Here is a 10,948-nt window from a genome sequence, read left to right as displayed (position 1 = left end):
CAAACTTGAGTGCTTAAAAAGAAGAAAACCAGCATAGCTACTGTTGGGGTGCAGCTGCTTGTATATTGAAGACAATCAGTTTGTGTTGAGAATAGGGACCTTGGAGGACACTGCTACATTTGGTCTGAGTTTTGGAAGGGAGCAGTATATGTTCAGTACTGATGATTTACTTTTCCTAAACAGCTTCATTTGTAAGTACAAGGGTGTTTAAACCTAGGGGTGAGATGCTGATGGGAAGATCTATATGTACTAGATAAATGAAGGACAGCTGAAAATTATCCAAGTCATTTAACAAGCGTTCAGACTGTGAGTTGAAGTGTTGGGCAAAATGAGCTGACATTTTCAAACAGGGTAGATCTGCCTGTTGATATCATACTCATTTTAACAGTGAGATAGTCAAGAATTAGAAGTGTCTAAAATTTTCCATCTTGGGATCCATAGGTACTTTTCCACCATGGTCCTAAATCACTTAAGCATAGGCTAAAGCTGGGTAGGCAAGATCCATGCTTTTGCATAAATCAGGACAGGTTTGTTAAAAATAAAGGTGATTTCTAATTTGCAACAGATGAAGATTTGGGCTGCTAGATTTTATGTGCAGTTGCAGGTCTGAAAGCTGCTTAATTACATAGAGAAGCTGTTAAAGGTTTATTTCTGTGTAAGTCAAGAAGAGTTTCCTGATTCAATTTATTGCCTGGATGATCTGATAAAGTCTGACCACATACAGAGGACAGTGCTATTTTTTAGCCTGATTTTTACCTATTGCTGAAACAAATCTATACAAAGATGAGTGCCTGCTTCAGTTTTCATCCCTCCTGGTTCTTTCTTGTTTACCTCCTGTGTCTAGCTTAGTTCTTTCCCCTGATGTTTCTGCTGCTTCCCTCTAGTGAGAGTTTATGCCACTTTTCTCTGCTTTAGCTTGACGTTAATCTTTAATATGTATAGTCTGGGGGATAGAACAGTTTTGGGGAAGCAAAGGTTTGTCTAAATCATACCTATCTTGGACTGTCTTGTTTGAAGTCTTCATTCAGCTTTTATCTGCTGCCTGCCCACATGTGAGAAGCAATGAGATCCAAATGCACTGAAACACCTCCCTTCGTGCTACTGACTTGATTTTCTCCCCAAAGCATCTCCCCTTATCTCCCTTTCTCCTTCCAGTTTTTGCCTGGCAAGGCAGAACTCTCCTTAGGGCCAGAGCTTTGTGCATCCAGCTCTTTGTAAAACAGTCCTGATTGCAATCCCTATAACATCACCGTGACAGAAATAAAACCAGTATGCTGCTTTATCTTTCCCAGATCTGAGCTAGATTTAGGTCTGGTCTTGTGCCTCAGCATTCACTAAGTGCCTCCAAGCTTTCCTTTCCATCCAAAGCACACAGTACAGCAAATTCCTTGACTACTTTAGAGAAACATGGCTCCGAAAAATCCTGGGGAAGAAATTGTGTCTTTATTCAGAAATGTTCTTTTATTCCAGCAGGGCTAGAAGCCTGTGAGCTTTATTTGTCCCCTTGTGTTGGCTGGTTCTCCAAGCTTAGGGCATCTTGCATGGTCATGCTAGATTTCTTTTGCCATATGATTTTGTAATTCTGTCATCTCTGCTATGCCTCCACCTCCTTTTGTCCAAGTAATCTTCCAAGCAGCTTGGAGCATAATGGTAAGTTACATTTGATATATGGAGCCTCTCATCTACAAGGTGCCTGTGGTACTTCAGGACTGTGAACACAAAGCTCATGTCACCTACTGCCATTTCCAGGCAGCAGCTGTTTGCTACAAGTGTTAAATTGTTTAGGACAGGATGTACAAAGTTGGCAGTCTACCTTTCTATAGGCATGTGTTCACCCTTTACTTGCTATCACTGCATCTTGTCTGAGATCCCCTTAAACTGCAAGGGGCCCAAGCTGATGACAGCATAAGCTGTCAGCTTTAGAAGCAGTGTGCTTTTGGCAGTGTGCTACAGGGAGTATCTTTCTGATGGTAGCACTGGCATGGGCAGATAGATCTAAAGCCCCCTCAAGTCAAAGGCAATAGCTGGAGCTCCAGAAACTTGTCTGCTCAGGTTACTGGGCCCTTTTTCTTAGGGGTAGAAACTACCATGCCAGGAGAAATCAGTGCCTAATCTACTTCAGGAGCCTGTCATATAGTGGCCAGCACAGAATGTTCCAGAAGAGACATTTATAGTGTAAGTAGGTCCAGAAATCTACACATGATCAGACATACCTATGCAAGGTCACTGTACCCACTGCTTTTACCTTTCCCAAGCCGACCTATTGCCCTGCCAGCCCACCTCTTCAGCTGATGCTTTTGGCCAGATGGATGTCATCTTCTGCTCACTCCTTCTCCTGATGTACCTGTCTGCTCTTTTACCTATCTACTGTGTTATGTCTTAAGCAAGGTGGGGTTGGAACTGCCTTTTAACTCAGACCTGGGTAGAACCGAGCACACTGTGTTCCTAATTAAAATAGCAAGGTATTGCTATAACACCACCACCAAAGAACTGTGCTCTAGTTTTCTCTCCAATGGGTCTTTCTCTTAAGAACCTCAAATCACAAAAAGAGTTAACACCTTCCATGCACGTCGTACTACAGCAAAAATCACTATTTCTTCTTTCATTTCCATTAATCGCCTCAATGTTGCCTGTAGAAAAGTACACAGGTTGTACCACCAGACATAGGTGCCTGGGAGATACTAGGCGCAATTGTATGCCAGTAAAGCAACAAGCTTTAAAGTACGTGAGCATTTTAGTAATATGTTCTTTCTCCTGTCTCATTTTTGTTCCCTGGCTCTCTAATTGTTATTACTAAAATATACACACCGATAATTACCTTCCTCTGAGCCAGGCTTTTCTGACTGCATAACACAATTACTGCAACTGAGCATCTCATGGAAAACAAAGAAACACAAAACCCAAAGCCCCGAACAAACCCTGCCAACTGCCTGACATTTTAAAGCTCTGCTTCAACCACCACCAGTCAAGAATGGTAATTAGATACACAAAGCAAAATGGTTTTACATGTCAAGGACTTTAATTGAAGAGTACAATACATTTGACTTGATATTTCGATGCCAGAGGTCTGGGGGTAGCTTCATTTCCACATCCTTTCCATAAAGCATCATTGGACATTAGGAAAAGGCTCTTCACTGAGGGGGTGGTCAGTCACTGGAACAGGCTCCTCAGGGTGCTCACAGCACCAAGCCTGTCAGAGTTCAAGGAGCATCTGGATGATGCCCTTAGTCAAATGATTTAGTTTTAGGTAGTACTGTGAGGAACAGGGAGGTTGGACCCGATCATCCTTATGGGTCTCTTCCAATTTCAGATATCCTATGATTCCTATGAGTTTATTTATGCTCAGTGTGTGTCCCTGGAAGACTTATATGTGAAGTAGAAAGGTCTTTTCTATTCTGTGGCCTGAGCCTGTAGTGGGGAAGGAAAGATGCATTGTGCTACTTACTGCCCTCCAGACCCCTGCAGATGAGGCAGGTGAGGAATGGGGCCTCCAGAGTATCTTTGAGAGTAGCCACAGAGATCTGTGATGGTGGAACATCAGCTTGTAGATGACTTGGAAGGTCAGAAGCACTCTTTCTCCCATGCTGATGAATTAAAGTTTGAAAGAGCAGAGATTTATTTCTGGCATCTTTCACTGTTGCAGAAATTAGTGAATAACTAAAATGGGACATGACAAAGAATTTGGGTGAAAGCAGAATAAAAAGAAATGGGTTGTTTATTACACTGTAAAGCCATTTTGCAGGGATCAAATGATGTGTTGTGCTGTTCATTGTTCTCCAGACCCAAGTATAACTGCAAGCTGTAGGTTTTCCAAGAAACTGAGCACAGCCACAAGAAAAAACTTTCTTTTTCTCACTGATGCTTTCTAGGGAATAATCTGGCTACATATTAAATACTAATTAAGAATGTGACGGGAATCAGAAACTGTTCTGCTTGTATGGGTAGGTTATTATCTAGAGGTATAGAGTGTTTTGTGGTTGGGGCAGTAGAAGTGCACTTGTGCCTACTAATGCCATGTAAAATGAAGTGAAAGGAGCAGTGCTGCTCCCACAGTGATGCTGTCGCATCGCAGTCAGATGCCTGGCAATGGAGAGTCAGCCTTGGGAGCTGTCTTCTGGGTTCTGATCATAGTTCTGACACTTATGTTGCCTGTGTTTTGAGATAGTGAATATTTATCATTCCTGAAAACACTTTCTTAGCATTATATGGGGTTAATGACCTAATAAATACAGTCTTATTTCTGAGACATAAGACATTAGCAACTCCCCTGATATTTTACCCTCTCTCCATGTCCTATTGTACTTATCATAGTCCTTAGTTTATTTTATATTTATCTATATATATAAGGTGGTCTCTGGGTTTTACTGCAGAGTGTGGAACTGGTTTTGGACTGGGGCAAAGTGATTTTGAGAAATGCTTTGTGGTCCTTTCTGAGCTGTTACATGGTTGGTGGTGTTCACACAGGACTGGGTTTTGACTTGGGGAACTCGGTCATTCTTGGAAAGGCAACCAAAACATCAAGTGTCTTTATAGCTGTTCAGTTGTAGCAGTTTCCTGGTTTATATTGCTCACTAGGGATGACCAGTTCAAAGGCAGATGTGTTTCTAAAAATATCCACGTGTTAGGAAATCCTCATTCCCTAGAGCTTCAGAACTCAAGCACGTGGAGGTGTGAGTTTCCTTACCTTGAAACGGAGCCCCAGCGACCAGGCACAGGTTTTCCCAGGCTGCCTTGTGTCAGAGTGCCAGTGCACGCTGCTTTTTGGCAGGAAGATGGGGCAAAATGTTCTTTCCATACTGAAGAATGGACCCAAACTAAAATGATTTTTCCCTCCAACATTTTCCATACAAAACCAATGCAGAATTCCTGTGATGCAACATCAGAGAAACCAGCCTTGAGTGCGGGGTTTCACAATAAAACTCTGTCCTAAACTTAACATGGCATGGAGAGGTAAAAGGAGTAGTTACATCCCTTATTTTTAGGTGCTTAATTCTGTTCCTAGGCAATAGAGACAAGTAGCTCACAGTCCTCAGTACCTAGAGTAGGAGACTAAATGCTGACTAATTCAAGCCCTCGTCTCATAGACTGGAAAATCCCACGCAAAGAACAATGATCTGGGGGAGATCTGAATTTAGGAAGTATGTGTGTGTTTTTCTGAGTGTAGGGAGTAGTCCTCCTTTTGCTGCTTATTTGACTCTTTAGTAGAGCCTAAGGGAAAAAATGTCCATCTTGTCTAATATTTGAGCCTGGTTTACTCAGGATAATAATAAATAATAATAATAATAATAATAATAATAATAATAATAATAATAATAATAATAATAATAATAATAGAGGTTTCCAGTATTTGACACACGCTGTTGCTGAACCTTATCTTCACAGTGGTCCAACGTCCTGGGTCTCAAACAGTGATTCCTTTTAGCAAAGAAATGAAGGTGAGAAAGGAGGAGCAGTTAAATGGAGGGAAAAAAGATTGCTGATTAATTCAGTTCATCAGGTAAAGCATCAGTAGTATCTCACCGTATGCTTTTCTGCAGATAAACTTCCTTACAAAACCAATACTTAAGATAATAAAAAGAGGCCATGCTGATTTCCCAGTGTTAGCACTAACCTTGGAATACATCAAAAATCATGTTAAACAACCCACCTCTCAGAGGCTGGAACAGTGTTCCTTTGCTCGTATCAGCTGAGGTTAATTGCTTACTGCAGGGGGGGTGGCTCTTCTATCACAGTAAAAATACACCTTAAAAATGAGTTGTGAAAGCTCCATTTCAATGAGAGGACCTATGTAACTGGATTTTCCTCCTTTTGCTCAGTGTGATGTGGGAGACAGTGAACTGGACTAGAAATGCTGAGGTGATGGAGAAACCAGAAATGAATTGCTGTTCCTTGCAATTTTTCCTTCCCACGCACTACGGCACAAAACTCTCAAGTCATCAGAACTGTCCAGAACTGTATCATTTCTCTCAGAGACGAAGTGTCTGCAGTGATGCACAGTTGAAAAAGTGAATACAAGGCAGCAAATACAAGGGGTTTTGCATGATGCTGGTTCGAAGTCATAGACTCATTAGGGTTGGAAAGGACCTTAAGTTCATCTAGTGCAGGATCTAGATGTTACATCGAGGGAAATTCAGCCAGAGGCTCTTGCTGGAGAAAGTTAGCGCATCAGTGAGTTAGTATTGGAGAAGCCTCACTAACTTCATGGCCATTTGTGCAGTGGCCTCTCACAGGAAGAAGGCTCTCAATGACCTGTGCTAACTTCTAGCAGCTTCTCTTGGTCAAAAAGGACATTGAAGGCTTTGTGTTGGGACCTGGTAGGATAGCAGAAGAAGCACGAGTTCTCTCTTCAAAGATTTCAACTGGACCTGTGCGCATACGTAATCCCCTTCCTGACCTCTGTCCAAAAATATTCTTCTTAGAGCCAAGTGGGGGAAGATAAATCCGTTTTGTTATAACCCCTGAACTTTCCTATTTAATTTTCCTTCCACAGCAGAAGCAAAATCTTTCTCCAGAGGGGAATGACATCAATCCACCTGCTTTGGGATTGCAAGCGTTTTCCTTCAGGTCTAGCCTTGCTCTTTAATGCAGGTCCAGCTTACCTGAAAATAGCAAACAACTTCTGCTTGACAAAAAACAGCACATCAGTGCAAGAGAATTCACTTTCAAAATTCCATTGAGCCAAAAATGTTCTGATCAGCTGCAATTCACACTCCATTGGTTTCATTCTCCTTTTGTGCATTACTGCTGCCCAGTGGATTGCATAAACTCAGAAGCTAATTCTAAGCAGATGGACCTGATTTTAGTTGCTTTTTTTTGCCAGCCCCTCCATTTCTGTGCCAGCAAGAAATCCAGCCACACTGGGAAACATCCTCTTTTTACTTCTATACAAGGCAAACCAAAGCGTTTCTGCTGTAGCGTTAACTTTTTGGCTCCTGTTGCTTTCAACCAACAGCCACAGCTCTCACTTTAGGTCAGTGTTCAAATGGTTCCCAAGCTTTTATGCCTTTTCTCATTGAGCAAACAGTGGATTCATATTTCCATGCTTTCCCTGTTTCCCTGAGAGTAAAACTTTCCCTGTTTACTGGCACTCAATATGCCTGTAGTATTGAGCTCTTAAGGGCAGACCAGCCTGTCCTGGTCATCTGGAAATACCTAATACACTGAGCTGTGAGGCTGAAGTATGAACATCAGCACAGATCCAAACATTTGTGTTGGAAAGGAGGGTTTCTGTGGGAATTGCCAGGTTTGACACATTAAAATAACAATGCTAGCAAAATCAATAGAATATAATTAAAAAATGGTCATTTCAAACTACTTAGCTGCAGAATGTATTTAAAGTAGCAGAGAAGTTAACACAGTTAAAATAAAAATATAGCATAAGGAAAGGAAATGTTTCAGCTTATGCCAGGTGGTTATTTCCTTCCATGATCAATTCCCCAAAACTCTTGAAATTTAGGCTCTTTGGCCACCTGCATCTGGGAATTCAGTACATCTCTATGGCCTAAGAGATGTGCAAGTTTCACACTCTGAGCCAACAACAGGTATCACTTACTATTCCCTCCATGCAAGCTGGAAGGGGATGCGTACACTTGCTACCAAAGCATCGCATCCTTGATACCACCCCTTCTCTCTTTACTCCTTGATAGAATACAGTGCATTGAGGGCATGGCTGCTGTGTCATTGTTTGAGTTAAAATAATAAAAACACATTTCTAGCTGTGGTGGGAACACAGAAATTGGCTTCTTTAGCCCAGCAAAGTGCATCTTGTTCACTGATCTGTGACTTTCCATTTGTGCCCAACACCAGGACAGGAGTTAACTTCATCTCATCCTTACTGGCTACTCACTGCTTGTATATTTATACTCAAATAGTCCTGATGATTCATTGTTCTCCTTTGCAGAAATGATAGAGTATTTGGGAATAAAATCTCGGCAGCTACTGGTTTTAAAGCAGGGGTCCAATTTAAGGGGTTAAAAGGTACAGGGAACTGATGCTGCAATATATAGCCATTCATAGATGCCTTAATTCTAGCTCATGTTTCAAAAGAGTAAAAGTCACATCCATCATTCAGCTACCCTGTGTCTGACAGGGAAGTAACATGTTATCAGAACACTGGAGGCAGCTCCATCTTTGCCATACTGGAATATTAAGCAGTATATTAGAATATTAAGCAAAACAGCCCCAGTGAAATGGGAAAGTGTTATTTTACTGGGGGGAACCTGAGACAGAGATTAAATATTGTCTTCTGGGAGCATAGGATTGATCGCAGACATTCCAAGTAACCTTCTGCTCTACCCCTGTGACTTTCTCTTTCTTGTTGGTGCCACATGTCTGCAGCCAGCTATAAAACTGCTGCTGCTTTGGGTACTTGGCAAGACTTACAGCAGCTGGTCCATGCAGACTAATGACCCTGTCACAGTCAAACATAGTGCCTTTAAATTCAGTGCTGAGGAACGCTGGCAAGGTGTAAGGGACATTTGCTGCTAGACTTACTCTTTGGATATGTATGTGTATTTATTTCTCCCCATATGCTATAACACATTTCACACACATGACATTTATTAGAGATCCAGATTTAAAAAAAGAGGTATGGCAGTATGGGAAGAAAAGGATTTCTGGTTTTGGTACAGGGATGGGGAGAGCAAAGCTCTCTATTTTGAGTAAGGTCTCTACTTCAGTTGTAAAATTGAGATAAAATTATCTTTCTTTAGGGCTATTCCTAAACTAGACTAAGTGTCTGTGTGACGTTATCATAACAAAGCTGACAATTTAGTACTCAGGAGTTTATTTTTAACATCCATCTTATTATTGGCTCCTTCATCCTCACATCCCAGCAGCTGCTTTTATGGCTCTTCTGCCACAGAGGAGCAGTTGCTGCCTGGATCTGAAGGTCTGTGTTCAGGATGTGTGAGGCAGGATGTGTCTGTGAGCATTCACTCACTCAGGCTGAGGATCTGAAATCACTATGGTGCAAGGAATGAAGTGACTGTAGTTCTGAAATAGCTATAGTTTTAGCAAGCTGACTTGTTATATATAACATGGTGTATTGTGCATCTTTGCTTTAAACAAAGTTATGCTCTTGCATTTAGCTGATAGGCAGTTCCAAGGCTTTAATATTATAAAAGCTTGTCATTTGTGGTTAGCTAAAATTTCACTGTAAATCCATTAGGAAAAGAACAAAACAGAGAAGGAGAAACAATATATATAGAATCATAGAAAGATTTGGGTTGAAAGGGACCTTAAAGCTCATCCAGTTCCGACCTTCCAGGGATACCTTCCACTAGACCAGGTTGCTTCAAGCCCTTTCCAGCCTGGCCTTGAACACTTCTAGAAGGCCTAGAACATTTCCAGTTTCTTAAAGGAGGGCTGAATACCAGTGCAAGCTCTCCCAGGTTTCAGATTCATTTTAGGTTTTATTATTTGATACAAATGAGAAGTCTGTCTTGAGAAAACCTCAAAGCTCCTGATGGTTCCTGAATTCTCTGGTACAGTGTTTGTGTGCCCAGGTGACTGTAGTGCTTGGCTGTGGGCAGCAGGGAGATGTCTGACTCCACACACATTCCCAGCTGGCTGGAAATGGCAGCCTGAAATTGCTGCCTAAGGAAAACCAGTTCTTTTGTCCATCATCAAAAAGATTACAGCTGCTGGCTTGCTTACAAAAGCACAGATGGACACCAGCACCACCATCTCCAGCTCTGCAGCACTGTTCTTCCAGTTTATTCTCTATTTTGCTGATGTTTGTAAAGAGGCAGGGGTTCAGCACCTTCCAGCGGGGGACAATCTCACCATCTGAAACAGGACATTTCATTCTCACCTAACACATCAGCCATCCTGGGCATGCAGCCTGCCACAGCAAGGTAGCACATCTGACTACAGATCTCTCTCATAAGAAGTCTGCCTCCTTTTCTGGTGATCTAGAAGATTCCATTTCATCTGTAGGAATGTTCCTTGCCTGCTTTGAAACAGAGTTTGGATATTGCAGCAAATATCTCTTGAGGTAAAAAATACTGCTTAGGCAGGGAGCTAAGCAAAATTATTAACACTCTGCAGTCAAATGAAGGTGGATCCATCCATTTCCTTTGAATTCCTCTGGTTTTGTAATGCAGGTTTCACTGTAGGAAATGGACTAAACAATGTCCATGGGGCATATAAGAGAGAAAAGTAATGTATCCATTTTCCATTTTCATGAATTCGTTGCTACGCTAAAGATGCTCTAGGGGCACTGGTCTATTTGGGAGTGATGGTTTTGCTGGTTAGCAGCCAGGCACAGCAGTGAACTCGGACCAGCTTGGTTTACCAGAAAATCAGTGTTTTATGGTTGCCCCAATTTTTTGTTCTGCATTCAGAGATATTCCTGACATTGACTCATCTGGCTCGTAATATGGCCATGACTCAAAACATCAAGGTCAGGAAAGCACATGATCGTGATGCTTATCAAGACCTCCTGCCTGCACTGAATTTGGCCAGAAACCCCATAAGGAAAGCAGTGAGATAGCTTGTGAAATGACAAGAGTGATTTCTACCTGCTCAGGACTGACTCACACACTGCAAGTGATGCCTTGAAACCAAACTGGGGCTCTGTTGACAGGCATGGTGAGAGTGGATAGTCAAAGCAAAATGCAGTCAACTGGAGTTATCTATATTTAGACCTTAGGGAAAATAACTCGTTATAGTTTAACTGAGACATATGTCACTGTCCTGACTATCATTTACTCTGAGGATTCCCACCTTGGAGGGAGCAGGGAGTGGTTCAGTTTTTGCTGATGTGAGACAGTGGGAAAGGATAACAGGGCACAGGGTAAGTGAGGACCGTTCCGCTGGCAACTGGAAGAATTTTGGAATGCCTGTGGTTTAACCCAGGGTGAATTCAATTTCTGACTATTCTTCAAAAGCAAAGCCCATTGCCATGCAGCAGCAGAGCTCACGAATCCCAAGCAGACCCGTAGCA

This window comes from Neopsephotus bourkii, unplaced genomic scaffold (assembly GCF_033783945.1).
Source record: "Neopsephotus bourkii isolate Nb327-2 ecotype Australia unplaced genomic scaffold, CSIRO-AGI_Nbou_v1 NB_457, whole genome shotgun sequence".
Taxonomy (NCBI): Eukaryota; Metazoa; Chordata; class Aves; order Psittaciformes; family Psittacidae; genus Neopsephotus; species Neopsephotus bourkii.
The sequence above is the reverse complement of the archived record's forward strand: the minus strand, read 5'-3'. Positions refer to the sequence as shown.